The sequence below is a fragment of the Mytilus galloprovincialis genome, chromosome 11 (genome assembly GCF_965363235.1).
Source record: "Mytilus galloprovincialis chromosome 11, xbMytGall1.hap1.1, whole genome shotgun sequence".
Lineage (NCBI taxonomy): Eukaryota > Metazoa > Mollusca > Bivalvia > Mytilida > Mytilidae > Mytilus > Mytilus galloprovincialis.
This window is the reverse complement of record NC_134848.1, coordinates 73,598,895-73,613,179: the sequence shown is the minus strand read 5'-3', so window position 1 is coordinate 73,613,179 and position 14,285 is coordinate 73,598,895. Positions and strand designations below refer to the sequence as shown.

At 32.0% G+C, this 14,285-nt stretch overlaps 1 long non-coding RNA gene across 2 annotated transcripts; it reads left to right on the top strand.

Moving 5' to 3' along the window:
- Positions 1-8,342: 8,342 nt before the first annotated feature.
- LOC143052776 (uncharacterized) lies at positions 8,343-13,631 on the top strand. 2 transcript variants are annotated; one of them, XR_012971240.1, is made up of 3 exons: positions 8,346-8,564; positions 12,199-12,286; positions 12,916-13,631. It is a non-coding gene; the product is annotated as an uncharacterized LOC143052776 (long non-coding RNA). The 2 variants fall into 2 exon arrangements; XR_012971239.1 differs by lacking the exon at positions 12,916-13,631 and having other exon boundaries at positions 8,343-8,564; positions 12,199-12,709.
- The last annotated feature ends 654 nt before the right edge of the window (positions 13,632-14,285 follow it).

The following is a 14,285-nucleotide window of genomic DNA, read 5'->3' as shown; positions in this document are numbered from 1 at the left end:
ACTAAAAATGTTGATACGTTGCACAATAATCACTTACATAAAAACAATAGAAACAAAGCACCGAAATAAAAGTACTCGCAGTTACTGAAACCTATTTGTCGCGAATAGCGAAAACTTTATTATTCAAATTTATGGACTTTATGGATTTATTAATCTCCGCTAAATAGTATTTTACTCCGCTAATTGTCTTTAGATATTTTCTCCGTCCTTTTGTGAATTTGACTCCGGTAATTGTATTATAATGTAATATTATCAGGCACTTCATGTGAATTTCATGCAACCGGTTTTATATTTGACTATAAAAGCAATTTCAAATTATCATTGTATTATTCTTGATACATATGTTGATGTTCAAGTGTCGTATTAAATATGAAAAAGGATTACTTGTTATTATGTTTCCGATGTTAGTGTAAAACAACTATCTACACAACATTGTTTCAAAGCTAGTGAAAATATAGACGGACTATTGAGCATAGACAGACTGGTAAACATGTGAATAGACGGGTGAATATGTAGACAGACTGGTAAACATGTGAACAGACGGGTGAATATGTAGACAGACTTGTCGACATAAAGACAGACATGCAGTTGAGAATGTAGAAAAACTAGGGGACACAAAGAAAGACAGGTTTATAGTTGAAACATAGACAGACTGATAAACCTGTAGACAGACTTTTGTTAATGTAAAAGAACTAAAAATTTGTATCTATAAACCTATTTCTAACACTGTTCGGTTTAATTTTCAGACGTGTATATATATACAGTGATATCTATAATATAGGGGGAAAGATTGGCATGGGGGAAAAGTGACTATATGTATACGTATTGTCAAATTTCCGCGGGGGAAGAATGGCAATGATCCAAAATTTCCACGGGGGAAATATTAGCTCATGCCAGTCTTTCCCCCGGGGGAAAAACTGGCATGGGGGAAGAATGGCTATATAACACCGGCATAGATAAAAAAAAATATGAAAATAAATAATCTTTTGAAAATAATACGATATGGTTTAATTATTTCACTTCATTATAATGATAAATCCTTTAGATCTGAAATGTTTAATTAAAACGAATTTATCATTTTGATCTACCGATAAACTTTAAATTGAAGTGACATGGTCAGTTAAGTAACCTGATTAGTTGCATGGCTGATTACCATCTTACAGGTGACCCAGTAATTTTCCATATGACACTAGCGTGTACCCTCGGGGTGTGTATAACTTATTTTTTGGGGAACATCCTGTCCACGTGTAATACTTAGCATATATTGCAACATTTGACATTAAACAAATTTTCTTTGTAGCATCGGAGGCAATTTCATGTTCAACCACACAGAAAATTTCACACAAAAAATATGATAAAATCATAAGAAAAAGAATAAGAAATACTAACAAATAAATTTGGCATTAATAAAACGGGGATTCGTGTATTCAAGAGCTTATTTTCAGTGGACAACAACAAATGGAAGTTTTTAACGACCTTGACTGGCTATAATATATATATAGCACTTGCACGGTCGTTCCAGTGGACATATTTCATACCAGATTACTTATTCTTTTTATATATATGACAATTATTGTTTAATCTGATACACGTACCTATAATGTACAGTATTTTGAACAGCTTCAAATATATGGGGTCCGTAGTAATACCGCAAAGGACCTCCTTAGTGCACTAAGAACAAAAATGTGCACTAAGGACCTGATGGAATGATACAACTGTTACAAAGGACATATGGCATATAAAAATAGACTTTGTAAAAATTCATTATTTTAAATTTTACAATTATACCTTTTTTAATTAGAAAGTTATCTAATGTGTATTCGACACGTGCCTCAAAAAATTGATTGTCACCTTTTTAGTGTAATAGGTAGAAATTCACGTTCGCTCAACCTTGACCCGTTCATAATCTGCTAGTAAACTGTTTAAACATGTATATATGGTATTTCAAATTGTTCTTTATTTTTTTCCCATTTGTTTGTTTCTGCCGTATTTATTCTGTCTGTTATAATTTTTACTTCTAAAGTAATAAAGTATTTTCAACTCTTTTCAGTTTGGGAATTTTTAATCCTTTTAATTTTAAAAAGACAAATAATTGTGAACACTTCACGGAAAAGTGAGGATTTATATTTGGTTGCTTAACGTCCAGTTGCCAATACTTCATTCATTTTTCTGATGTCAGGGACCATGCCTCACAGCAAGGTTTTATAAGGATAGAACATAGGCAAATGCAAATAGATTCTATTGACTATATCTTTGCTGCTTTGGTCTCTGCATGTATAATGATTCATTATGTTTTATGGGATACTTAACTTCTGTTCTACAAATTTTATATTAAAATATATTCTGATTTTTCATTTTTAATGAGATATAGTTTCTGTTGATTAGAGGCAGTACAAAAAACATGTTTTAATCATAATTAAGGTGAACCCCCCCCCCCCCCCCCCCTGTCAACATGACACCCAACCACACCGCTTGAAAATCTTAAAATATTTTTTAATGTTATCTTTACTATATATATATATATATATATATATTGAATAGGGTGACACGTTGTCGCTACATAATAACCAGATAAAATGGATCTTGTTTATACAAAAAATCTTTCAAGATTGTGGTTTCTCAAACATATGGGAGTCACAAAATTTTGTTAATAAAGAATGGTTAAAAACTGTCATAAAGCAGAGATTGCTATATCAATATATTCAGAACTGGAATTCCCTCATTCAAAATTCGTCAAAAGGTATAAACTACAAAAATTTAAAAAAAAACAACTTGAAATTGAAGAACATTTTAATATTTTGGACTACAAAGACGCTTTTGTTTTTTGTCGATTTCAAACGACTAATACTAAGTTGCCGATTGAAACAGGAAGATGGCAAAACGTAATCAGAGAAAACCGCATTTGCAGTCTATGTAACAATCGACAAATAGGTGACGAATATCATTTTATATTTGAATGCAAATTTTTCAATCAAAAACGAAAAGAGTTTTTAACTGCATATTTTACAAAACGGCAAAATACAGTTAAATTCTCTGAAGTTATGTCAAGTACAAGAAAACCAGTTCTGAAGAAGCTTTGTTTTTTTTTTATAGAAAATATAAATACTTGTGTTTGTCGGCCCGTGCTTGTACTCCTGGCTTGTAACTTTTGTAACCTCTCTCGCTTGTTTTGTACATATTGTAAATATTTATTGTTGTATTTGTTATCTCTGTACCGATGTAATGCATTTGCTTTATGAGAATAAATCAGAATCAGAATCAGAATAATTTATTATAGTGTCACATACCAATATAAAACACAATGAATACATAATTACATAATATGCAATTAAAAATTATAAAATATTACAATTAAAATATTGGTACCCAGCCAAATCACTGACTTATGAGACACTTTAAAAATATAACACATATTATAAAACAATTAAAACTAATGTACTAAAATATTACTATACACAATACCTTCTTCGATAAAACATTTGATATAAAGTTTTAGCTAAAAATGGTTGAATAGCATCATTTGACATTAAAAAAATAAATTTTTCCTGTAAATCAAGATCGTTAAAAGAATCACAAATATCACCAGATTTTTTCATTAAATCATATCTTAAATCTGCATAAAAATCGCACCCTAATAAAAAATGTTTTTCATCCTCTACACAATTATCTGTACAATATATACAAGTGCGCTCATTTAAAGGAATTTTTGGCTTGGTGTATCTACCCGTTTCAACTGCCAGTGGTAAACAGCCACTTCTAAAATTTGACAAAACACGTCTATGCTGCCTGTTACGAACTAATTTTACATAAGAACTAAATTCTAAAACCTGTTTATACTCTCTATAAATACGTAATTTATTACCATTACATTGATTTCTGTCATTAAACAATTTTTCAACCCACTCATTTTTATCTTTTTCACATAGTTTAGATTTAATCTCTTTCAGTTTATGTTTAATGGAAAAAGTATCATTAATAACATTTTCAATACCTAAAATTTGTGCTTTCTTTATACAATTTTTATCCCATGACCTAGAACAATCCTTACTCCACATATGAACCTTATAAGTAAGTCTTGTATCATAAGTTTTGCTCACTCTAAAAAATAGACGAAAAGTTTCCAAAATTTCTGCTGATTTCGTACTTGTAAGTCCCATATCACCTTGAATGGCTATATTTGACGCATTTGAAGCACTTCCTAAGAATAACCGACATGCTTTGTTCTGTATAACTTGTACCTCTCTCCAATTTGTATGTCCCCATATTCCAGAACCATAGTATAGAACAGGCTCAACTACCGACCTATATAGTTTCGTAAACACATCATAAGTCATTCCACCACACGAAATAAATTTAGCATATAAGGCTGAAAGTGCTCTGCTTGCTGATTTAGTAATTTCTCGTACTGTATGTTTATAATCCAAAAATTCATTTAAATGTAGTCCCAAATATCTGTAGGATGAAATATAATTAACTGAAATATCTCCGCATTTAAATTCAACGGCAGATCTAGCAATGTTTTTATTACGGTAATGAATAACTTTCGTTTTTTCTGTATTTAGAGTCATTCTCCATTTCCTACACCAGGTGTTTAAACAGTCCAACATCTTTTGTAAATTCTGCTCATTTGGAGCTATCAACGCAACATCGTCAGCGTAAAGAAGAATAGATACATTTAAGTCACCAATATCTACACCAGCATTAAGCGAGCGAATATCCTCCGCAAGATCGTTAACATATATAGAATACAAAGTAGGAGACATTTTACAGCCTTGTTTCACACCGTATTGAACCGGGAAAATATCTGTCAAGTTGTTTCCTAATTTCACAGCACTTTGTGTTGCATCGTAAAGAGACTGAATTGCGTTTAGAAACGTTCCGTTAATACCAATTTTCATCAGCTTATACCACAACATGTCCCGATTAACATTATCAAAAGCCTTCTTCGCATCCACAAAACACACGAAAGAATCTTTCCTTTGTAACTTTCTATTTTTAATAATTGTTGTAAGTATATATAAATGATCCAAACAGCTTCGGTTACGTCTAAATCCATTTTGCTCTTCTGCTAACATGTCATTTTGTTCTAACCAATTTGTCAATCTTTTATTCAAAATATCCGCATATATTTTGCACGGCACTGATATTAATGAAATTGGACGATATTCAAGTGGATTAAGGGGGTCCATTTTCGGTTTCGGAATCGGAGAGATCATACTCGTTAACCATTCACTAGGAACGTGCCCTTCTGTGAAACAAAACTGAATAATTTTATATAGCAAGTCTATACACGTGTCATTTCGTAAAATCTCACCCGGTATCTCATCGATTCCCGCGGATTTACCTCGCTTAGCTCGAAAAACGGCCTCGCGTACCTCATCCCTTTCTATAGCTCTATTTAGTTCAGTTGTATCAATATTATTGTCATTGACTAAATTATTCCTATTTTGAAGTTTATTTTTAATGTCCTTAAGAAATTCATCATCATACGAACCATTTGTATCAGCACTGTTGTATAGCTTTTCATAGTCTATTTTCCATTTTTCTAATACAGAGTCAATGTCACTTGTAATTTCTCCTGTTTCTGATCGAATTTGAAAAGTCTGTCTCGATTTGCGATCATTGGCAAGTCCTAACTTGCCTATAGACTTCCAAAATTCAGAAGAATTTTGTTCACCAAGGTTTTGAAGTTTATTTTGTTGTTCTAGCTGATAATTCCGCTTCGCTTTACGATTTAATTTGTCGAAATCTTTTCGTGATTGCATAAATCGAGTACGGAGTTTGGATTTTCCAATTGATTTACATCGCTTCCATTGCCTCTCAGCATCACACGTTTTGTTCCACGAGTTCTGTAATTCATCAGACCAATACGGTTTCCGCTTACACTTATTCGTGCGCATATTAGAAACGGGCGGTTTCAATTCTTTACATGTTAGCTCCAATTCTTTAATAAGTAAATGTTTCAGTTCGACAAAAGCCTTATTAACGTCTTTACTGCGGTTTAAAGCAACTTCGATTCGACATATAGTATCTCGTAATACATTTTGCATATTTTCACTAGTAAAAGGTTCGTTATTCAATCCATCTAGCTTGAACTTTCTTGGACCTTTAACCCGATTTGCTCCTATACCGCTCTTGTTTTGTTCTACTTCCGACATATCGGTTCTAACTCGTATGCCCCATTCTAACAGTGAATGGTCCGGAATCGATTCGTATCCGACAAGAGATAACTCAGTCACTAAGTCTGACATTGTATTCACTTTAAAGTTAATTACCTCATTTAACTGTTCATGTGGAGTAAGGACATAGTCTACAACAGATTTCCCTGTACCTTTAATATGAGTAAAATCTTGCGAGCCAATTCGCCCATTTACCATACACATGTTACAATCTACTAAAAACTCAATAAGTAAATCACCATTTCTATTTGACACACTATCAACAATTTCTCTTATTTGTACATTATCAACACCTTCAATAAAATCTTGGGCATCTCCACATCTAGAATTAAAATCACCACAAATATACAATTTACCAATATTTTGATACATATACACCTGTTCTAGCAGTTTAGTATAAAAAACTAGTGAGTCATTATATACAGAATTTTCTGGTGGTAAGTAACATACACATAAACATATTATATCATTTTCATTACTCAATTTTATCCATAGAATATCTTGTACTTCACTGTTTAAAATTTCAACATTATAATATTTCAATAGATCATTTTTAACTAAATAAAGATATATAAGTAACTTCTTTAAATATACACAAGTCATAATTACATTGGCCAGAGGCTAACTTGATAATTAGAGGATCAAAGGATTTAATTAAGACAATCCAAGACTGCTACCTCTATATTTTATTATACATATCTTTATTAGCCTCATTTAGGGTGATACAGCAATTGCAAAACGGGTAGATACGATCTGTAATCAAATAATTAAACTAATCAAAAGTTTATTTAGAGTAACCATATGCCGGATCAAGGACGTATAACTAACATATACGTCCTTGGCCGGATGAACAAAAAGTTTGCCATTTATTGAAAAACATATGGTTTTATATAACAAGAAAACTTCTCTAGTATTCTAAACATTTATCACGTACCCCCTCCCCCAAACCTCCGCTTCAAGCTCTAGATTCGCGCCTGCACATTGTGAATTATATTTCTTACATCACGATGCTTATTACATTATAAAATAAAATGGTATTCATCTTCAATTGTTGAAATAAAGATGAATTGTTAAAAAAAAGCATTGACATCAGTTTTAAAGTTATTGTTCATAGGAGACAGTTATGATTTATAGTCTCTTTTTAAAACGTAATATAATTTTACCTCTTGGAGTTTTTCTACATTACTTCTGTAATCGGATTTTGAAGAACCCCACGGACACCACATACTCTCATGCATATGTCACTCATTCAAGGTATAATGATAATATATGTTAACTCTTGTGTTGTTAACAAGGAAACGAAATCTCAAAAGCATTTTTGTCTCAATTTGTATCTCAAAATAGGGTTCTTTAATTTAAAAAAAAGCTTGCATAGCAATTTCCTTAAAAACAAAATATAACAAAGGCAAAGTTTTAAAACACAAAATTTTTTTTTTTTTATTTTTCTTTCATAAACTTGAAAATTTACCACGCTAAACCGTTAAGTTTATTCAACAACAACCATTAATTAATCAATAAGTAACGATAAAAAGACAATTGTGTATTGGATTAGGTTGATTGAACATGATGATTATTGAATTTGCAATAAGCCGTTGGTCACGTGCCGAGTGGCACGCGTTGATTAAAAAGTCATTTAACTTCAAAATTACAATATCTATTGATACCTAACTTTACAGATATGAGGTATTTAATCATATCCTCCTATATATCCATATTCTCTGTGATCTTAAAACATCGTTTTAGTGTCCTTAATGCAAAAACTTTCTTCTTAGTCAGCGCCTTTAAGAATTCCTTTGCGGTATTTCTACACACCGAATTATATGGCCTTATTGGTAAAATACCCACGTGAAAATACCACAGTGTTAGTGTCACTAATAGTCAAAATATTGTGCCGTGAAAACTGGAAATGAAGTTTAGCGCAGTGGCGGATCCGGGGGGGGGGGGGGTCCGGGGGTGCGCACCCCCTTTATTTTTGCCGATCAATGCATTTGTATCGGGACATATGTTTTGCACGCCGCCCCCCCCCCCCCTTTTGCCCTGGGTGCCCTGGGTTAGCACCCCCCCTTTCGAAAATTCCTGCATCCGCCCCTGGTTTAGCGGGACATAGGAAATTACAAAAATATTAGAATTGTTTACTTACATAGTGTAAGCTGGATGCGGGAATCTAAAAAAAATAAATAGTAACTATAAAGCGAGATCCGTGAACAGAACCCCCAAATGAGACCCCATTAGTTGTGGCTTATTTTTGGTCTTTTTAGCTAGTTTCCTTCCCCTACATTACTTGTAAGTTGATCGTTTTTGTAAAGCAGCACTCGAGGTTTGACAGTATATTACCAAGAAATGCACAAAATATTGAAAAAGAAGGTTTAGAAAATTTAAATAATGGTATGCACACACACTCCCCTGTCAGCACAGACAATTATATTTTTGTAAACGCGCCAAACTCATTTCTTCCACAGTGAGACAAGCTTTACAATGTTGATGGTGGTGAAAATCTAGTCCAAATAATTATTACGTCTTGCAAGGCTATTTTATTTCTGGAACGCTTTCCTCTGACGAAGCCGAAATGTGAAACCAAATCAACAAGAAGTCTAACATCTATAATAGAACTGAATATAAAATCGAAATGTAAATGGGGAATGTATCAAAAGACCAAAGAGCAGATAGCAGCCAAAGAGCACCAATGGGTCTTCAATGCAACGAGAAAATCCCACAACCCGAGGAGGGGTTCCTAACCAAAGACAAATGGGGGGGGGGGGGGGGGTCCAACTACATGTCCCCATTCAATACAATACAATACAATATGCTTTATTTGAAAAACACTCCGTCACATTGACATGTGAAACAAGAGGTAAATTACAAAATACAATCACATACAATTAAAAAAAAAATAAAACAACTTAGAAATAAAATATATGGAAAATTACTTTATATTATAATATTTTAACATTATAATATTTTAGTTAACTTTGAAATGAATATAGACACATTTTTAAATAATAAGTTAATATTTGTCAATGACAGTTAGTCCTTTCATTTTTGCTTAATTCTGATATTTCACATAGTACTCTGGAATATGCTGATTTCTGATATTTTTTAACTAATAAAGAATTGCATTCAAATAAATAATGGAATTCATTGCCAATTGCAGTTAAACACAGATTGCATGTCCTTTCTTCTTTTGGAATGACTTATACCATCTTCCCAGCTCTACTGGGATTTTACATTGCAGCATCTTAATTTTGAAATATATTTACGTTCGAATGGTGTTAATTTTAAAATTCAAATGCATTGATCGTCCAATAAAGAACAATGTAGAAAGGGGGGTTCCAACATGTCCAACCCTCAGACCCTCCTGGATCCCTGCCTGTGAGGCATGCTTTAGCTTGCCATTAATGTATACTAGTTGAGTGATAATGGACGTCATATTAAACTCTTTGATATTAAAAAAGAAACTAAAATAAAAATCATACAAAGGTCACAAAGGCCATAATCTGGCTCCTGACGTGGGAAAAGTGCAAAATGCAGTGGGGATGAAAGCCTTTACTGTAAATTCCTGAAATTACAATTATATAAATCATCTCACATCTTTGCGCATTTCTTGAAATTGGTCATATTAATAAATGCATGCAATATTTTCAGAAAATTTCAATATATAGGCTTTTTAAAAAAAGTCAATCTTGTGCATGATTTATCAATGATTATACTTGCACAATTAACGCATGTTGTTCTCAAAACTAAGAGGTGTCTATGCTATTTATGACAATTTTCATGGTTCAGTGGTTATAGTTAAGTTTTTGTGTTTTGGTCTGTTTTTCTCATACTTTATGCAATAGGTCTACTATATTTGTTGTATGAAATGATTGTAAGGTGAACATGTCTAGTAGGATGATGTCATCTGACCTTGACCTCATTTTCATGGTTCAGTGGTCAAAATTAAGTTTTTGAGTTTTGGTCTTTATCTATTAAATACTATAAGCCATAGGTCAACTGTATTTGGTGTATAGAAATATTTTATGATCTATATGTCAGTGGCACAGGTTTTATTTGACCTTGATCTCATTTTCACGGTTCATTGATCAGTGTTTTTGTGATTTGGTCTATTTTTCTTAAACTATAAGTAATAGGTCAACTATAATTGTTGCATTGAAGCCTTGTTAGCTGTATATGTCTGCCTGGCATGGTTCATCTGACATTGAGGCTTAAATTAAAATATTATTTGTTTGCCCTTTACCGACCGACTCTATAAATTCGTTCCGACTGAAAATCTTTTATTTGTATTTACCAGCAATATTTTGTTTTAATTATTTTTTGTTCCTCCCGAAAATCTTATATTTGTATTTCCTGCTCAAAACTTTTTTACCGGAATCCACAGGTTTTATCTTCCCCGTATAAGGTTAAGTCCATTTGGTATCACGTCAGCGTTTGGCATGAACACTTGCATTTAGAGATTCAAAGCTTTTGATTGAAGTCGATGTTGAAAGTATAACCAACGTTGCCCTTTATACTTGAAGAGCAGGGTTCATTCAAAAAAGTTTGTCCAATACAAAATTATCAACGTGTGTACAAAATATTTTGTTAACGGATGTTGTATCCTATATAACATGTATAAGGATGACGTTTAGTGATTCGTATATCCGGATGATTATGTTATTGCTGCCTGTTACCAGCTTTGACATTTTATTTATATCTGAAATGAACCGAAGTCCTGTAAATTGGAGAATAATTGGCAGTAAAATCGCCAAGTTTTCCTTGCAGACCATTTATAAATGCGATGTAAAATATGTGACATTTGAGTTTCAAGTCTTTTAGCTTTTTTTTTATAACACCCGTCCACACGCAGTCTCTAGGGTTGTAAATAAAGTAAGATAAATGCTTAGTTTTAGCTCTTTTAACTGGTTGCATGATGACGATGGTGGGAAATGCACTGCCGGGCAGTGGCTTTATATTCTAGTCAAATATTTTTTTTTTATTTCACAGATATCATCTCTGATAATTTCAGTTCAAATTTTGATAAAATTGGTAGAATGTCGGAATGACACATACTATAGATAGGGGTTGGAGGGTCCGGATCCTGAAATCCCGGGCTTTAAAACATGAAATCCTGAGCTCCCGAATTTAAATAAATTTAAATTCTGCATCCCAAAAATTAAAAAAAAAAACAATTCCTGGAAATCCTGAAATCCTGAGCTTAAAAACACCCAATCCTGAAGTCCCGATAAAGGTCCTACCCCCTAATAGATTGCACATAGTAAAGCTGTTTCACAAACCATGCTAGGGAGATATATATGATATTAATAAATCTTTCGGTCAAGTTAAGCGTACAAGGTACATGTACGTAGTACAGAATATCAGTGCAAGTTAAAACTCTTTAAAAGTTCCAGGCATATAATTGTTGAAAATATGCTCGAGCCCTATATTTTGATATTTAAAAACAAATAGAAGTGCATATAAATTAACTTCACATTATACATGATAATTTTTTTTCATAACTTCCTGGGACTATTCAGAAACTTTAATAAAAGTAAAGATTAGTAAAATCGATCATTCTTAAAACAAGAGCAAATACAGACAAAAATGATATCATTCAGATATTGTATCTATAAAATAAAATATTATACCTACCTGCCTACCCATGACAAAAAATGTACCGAGCCAAGTTATTTTATGGGAAAGAAAAATAAAATATTTTACCTACCTACCTACCTTGTTTCAAAAAATAGGGTCGGAAAAGGGCAAACAAACAATATTTTAATTTAGGCCTGACCTCATTTTCATGGTTCATTAGTCTTTATTTATTTATCTTGGTTAATGTTAAGTTTATGTGACAGTTGTGATAAAGCTTTATACTTAGGACTATCAACATATTATCAATGATTAGTAAAAGAAGGCGAGACATTTCAGCATGTGCACTCTTCTTATTAAACACACATTAATATACATCATGTACATTAAACAGCAAAAAAAAATATTGATGCAAGATGCCATTCAATAATAACTTTTACTCTTTTATGTATAGGACAAGAACTATAGAAGATACAGAGAAATTATAAACAGCAGAAATGATAGGCAATTTAAAATTTGCAGAAGCAAACTAAACCTAAATGGTAAGGCCACTTTTATTTATTTTTTAAAGTTGTTGAACTTGAAAGATGATAATCATGATTACTATAAAAATTAAAAGATGTGGTATATTAAATATGAAAACTATCATGGCTTTAAGAAAGCAATTGTAGGCCTGTGACAACCTTCAATAATGAGAAAATCCATACCCTATAGTCAAAGTAGGCAGCTATAAAAGACCCAAAGATGAAAAATTGAAACAATCCAACATGTCCAAACTGTAAAACTAATTGCCTAGTTTATTACAAAATAAATTACAAAAAATAAATATAACCGGTATGAAACAACAACAACAACAACCACTAAATTTTAGTGTCAGACTAAACTTACAAAAACTACAGGCTCTGAACTTTGGACAGGCACAATAGGAATATGGCAACCTATGATGTAAATTTCCTGCAAACACAGACTGGACTAATGTAAATCAACTAATTTTTCGCGACTACTTTATTTTGCGTTTTATACTTTCTAGTCTACATCACAGCTAATTATTTTTCGCAAGGTTCAAGTTTACTTAATGAATTTTAATAAAGAAAGCTACATATGAAAAACATTTATTGCTGTTTCTCTCTCCATTTATAACATTTTATTTGTTTATTTTGTGTATTTATAGGTGATCAGACATCTTGGTTTTTACGATCAATAGGTCATTACTGAAGAGGAAACTTAAAGTTGAAATTTATTTACAAAGTGCATAATTGGATTAATTTGAACTGGAATGTGTGCTTTCCTGCAAAAAAGAAACAGGAAATTTCATCATTATCACATGATAATGCCAATAAACAAAATGGAGTTCTATCATAGATACACAAAAACACTATTGCATAAAAGCAACAACATATTATATATATTATTCGAAAGAAAGGAGAATGCAGAACAAATACTATTTTGTTGTTGAAAAAAGGAACACCAGTTTTATCCACTCATTTACATCGCTCCCTCATATCAAATATACGGAAGAAGATCATTGAAGAACAATTTGCAAAAATGTTTTCTCTTAGAATTGAAGGAAAATGTTAAGTGAATGGAATAATGTATTCACTGAATTCTTACGTAGTGGATTGAAAACTGTACACAAGCTGAAACAGAAGAAAATTTTAATTTAAAATAACACGAAAAGTGTATATTTTATTATTTAATCTGCAAATATATAAACAAATTCTTTAGAACACCACAAATGGTATGACATTCAAATTGGTTGCTTATTAATGTATTGCATTGAAACAATTACATGAATTACAAAGAAAACAGAATCATTTGCTACAAATTTTTGTTATAAATCATAGTTAAATTTTATAAAAAGTATGAACAATACCTAGATCTAAACAGTCAGACTTTATCAATTTTCAATGTCATTCATTTTGTCATTAAAATGTTGAGTCAAACATTTATGAAAGTTTTGAATATCATTTGCATCAACTATACAGTCTTGTAATAATTATATTCATACTGTTTGTATACATGGTATAGCGAAGAAATGTTTAACAAGAACAAATAAGGGAAATTTGATGTTCAGAAATTTCTTTAGAGGAAATTTGAAGAACAATGATTTCATTAGAGGAAATTTGTTGTCTTGAAGGAAATCTTTTTCCTTTGAAAAAACAATTTCCCTTGAGGAAAAAACAATTTCCCTTTGAGGAAAAATCTTTTTCCTTTAGGGAAATTTGATTTCCCTTGAGGAAAACAACTATTCCTCTAAGGAAATTGTTGAAAAAAGGGGCATAACTTTTTCAACAGTGGTGCTAGAGCCAAACAATTTTAGGACAAATATCAGGGAACCAATACCAACCAAGTTATCAACTTTATTTTGACTTAACTCCAAAAATTAAGGTGAACAACTTTTGCACTCAGCGGAATTGCAAACTTGTCCCGGAGACAAATCTGCTTTTCTGAGATGTTTTACAAGGTTCCAAAAATGTGTTATCCCCTACAGCTTTCCATCCAGCTAAGGCAGAAGTATATTCTCTTTTATTCTCATATATC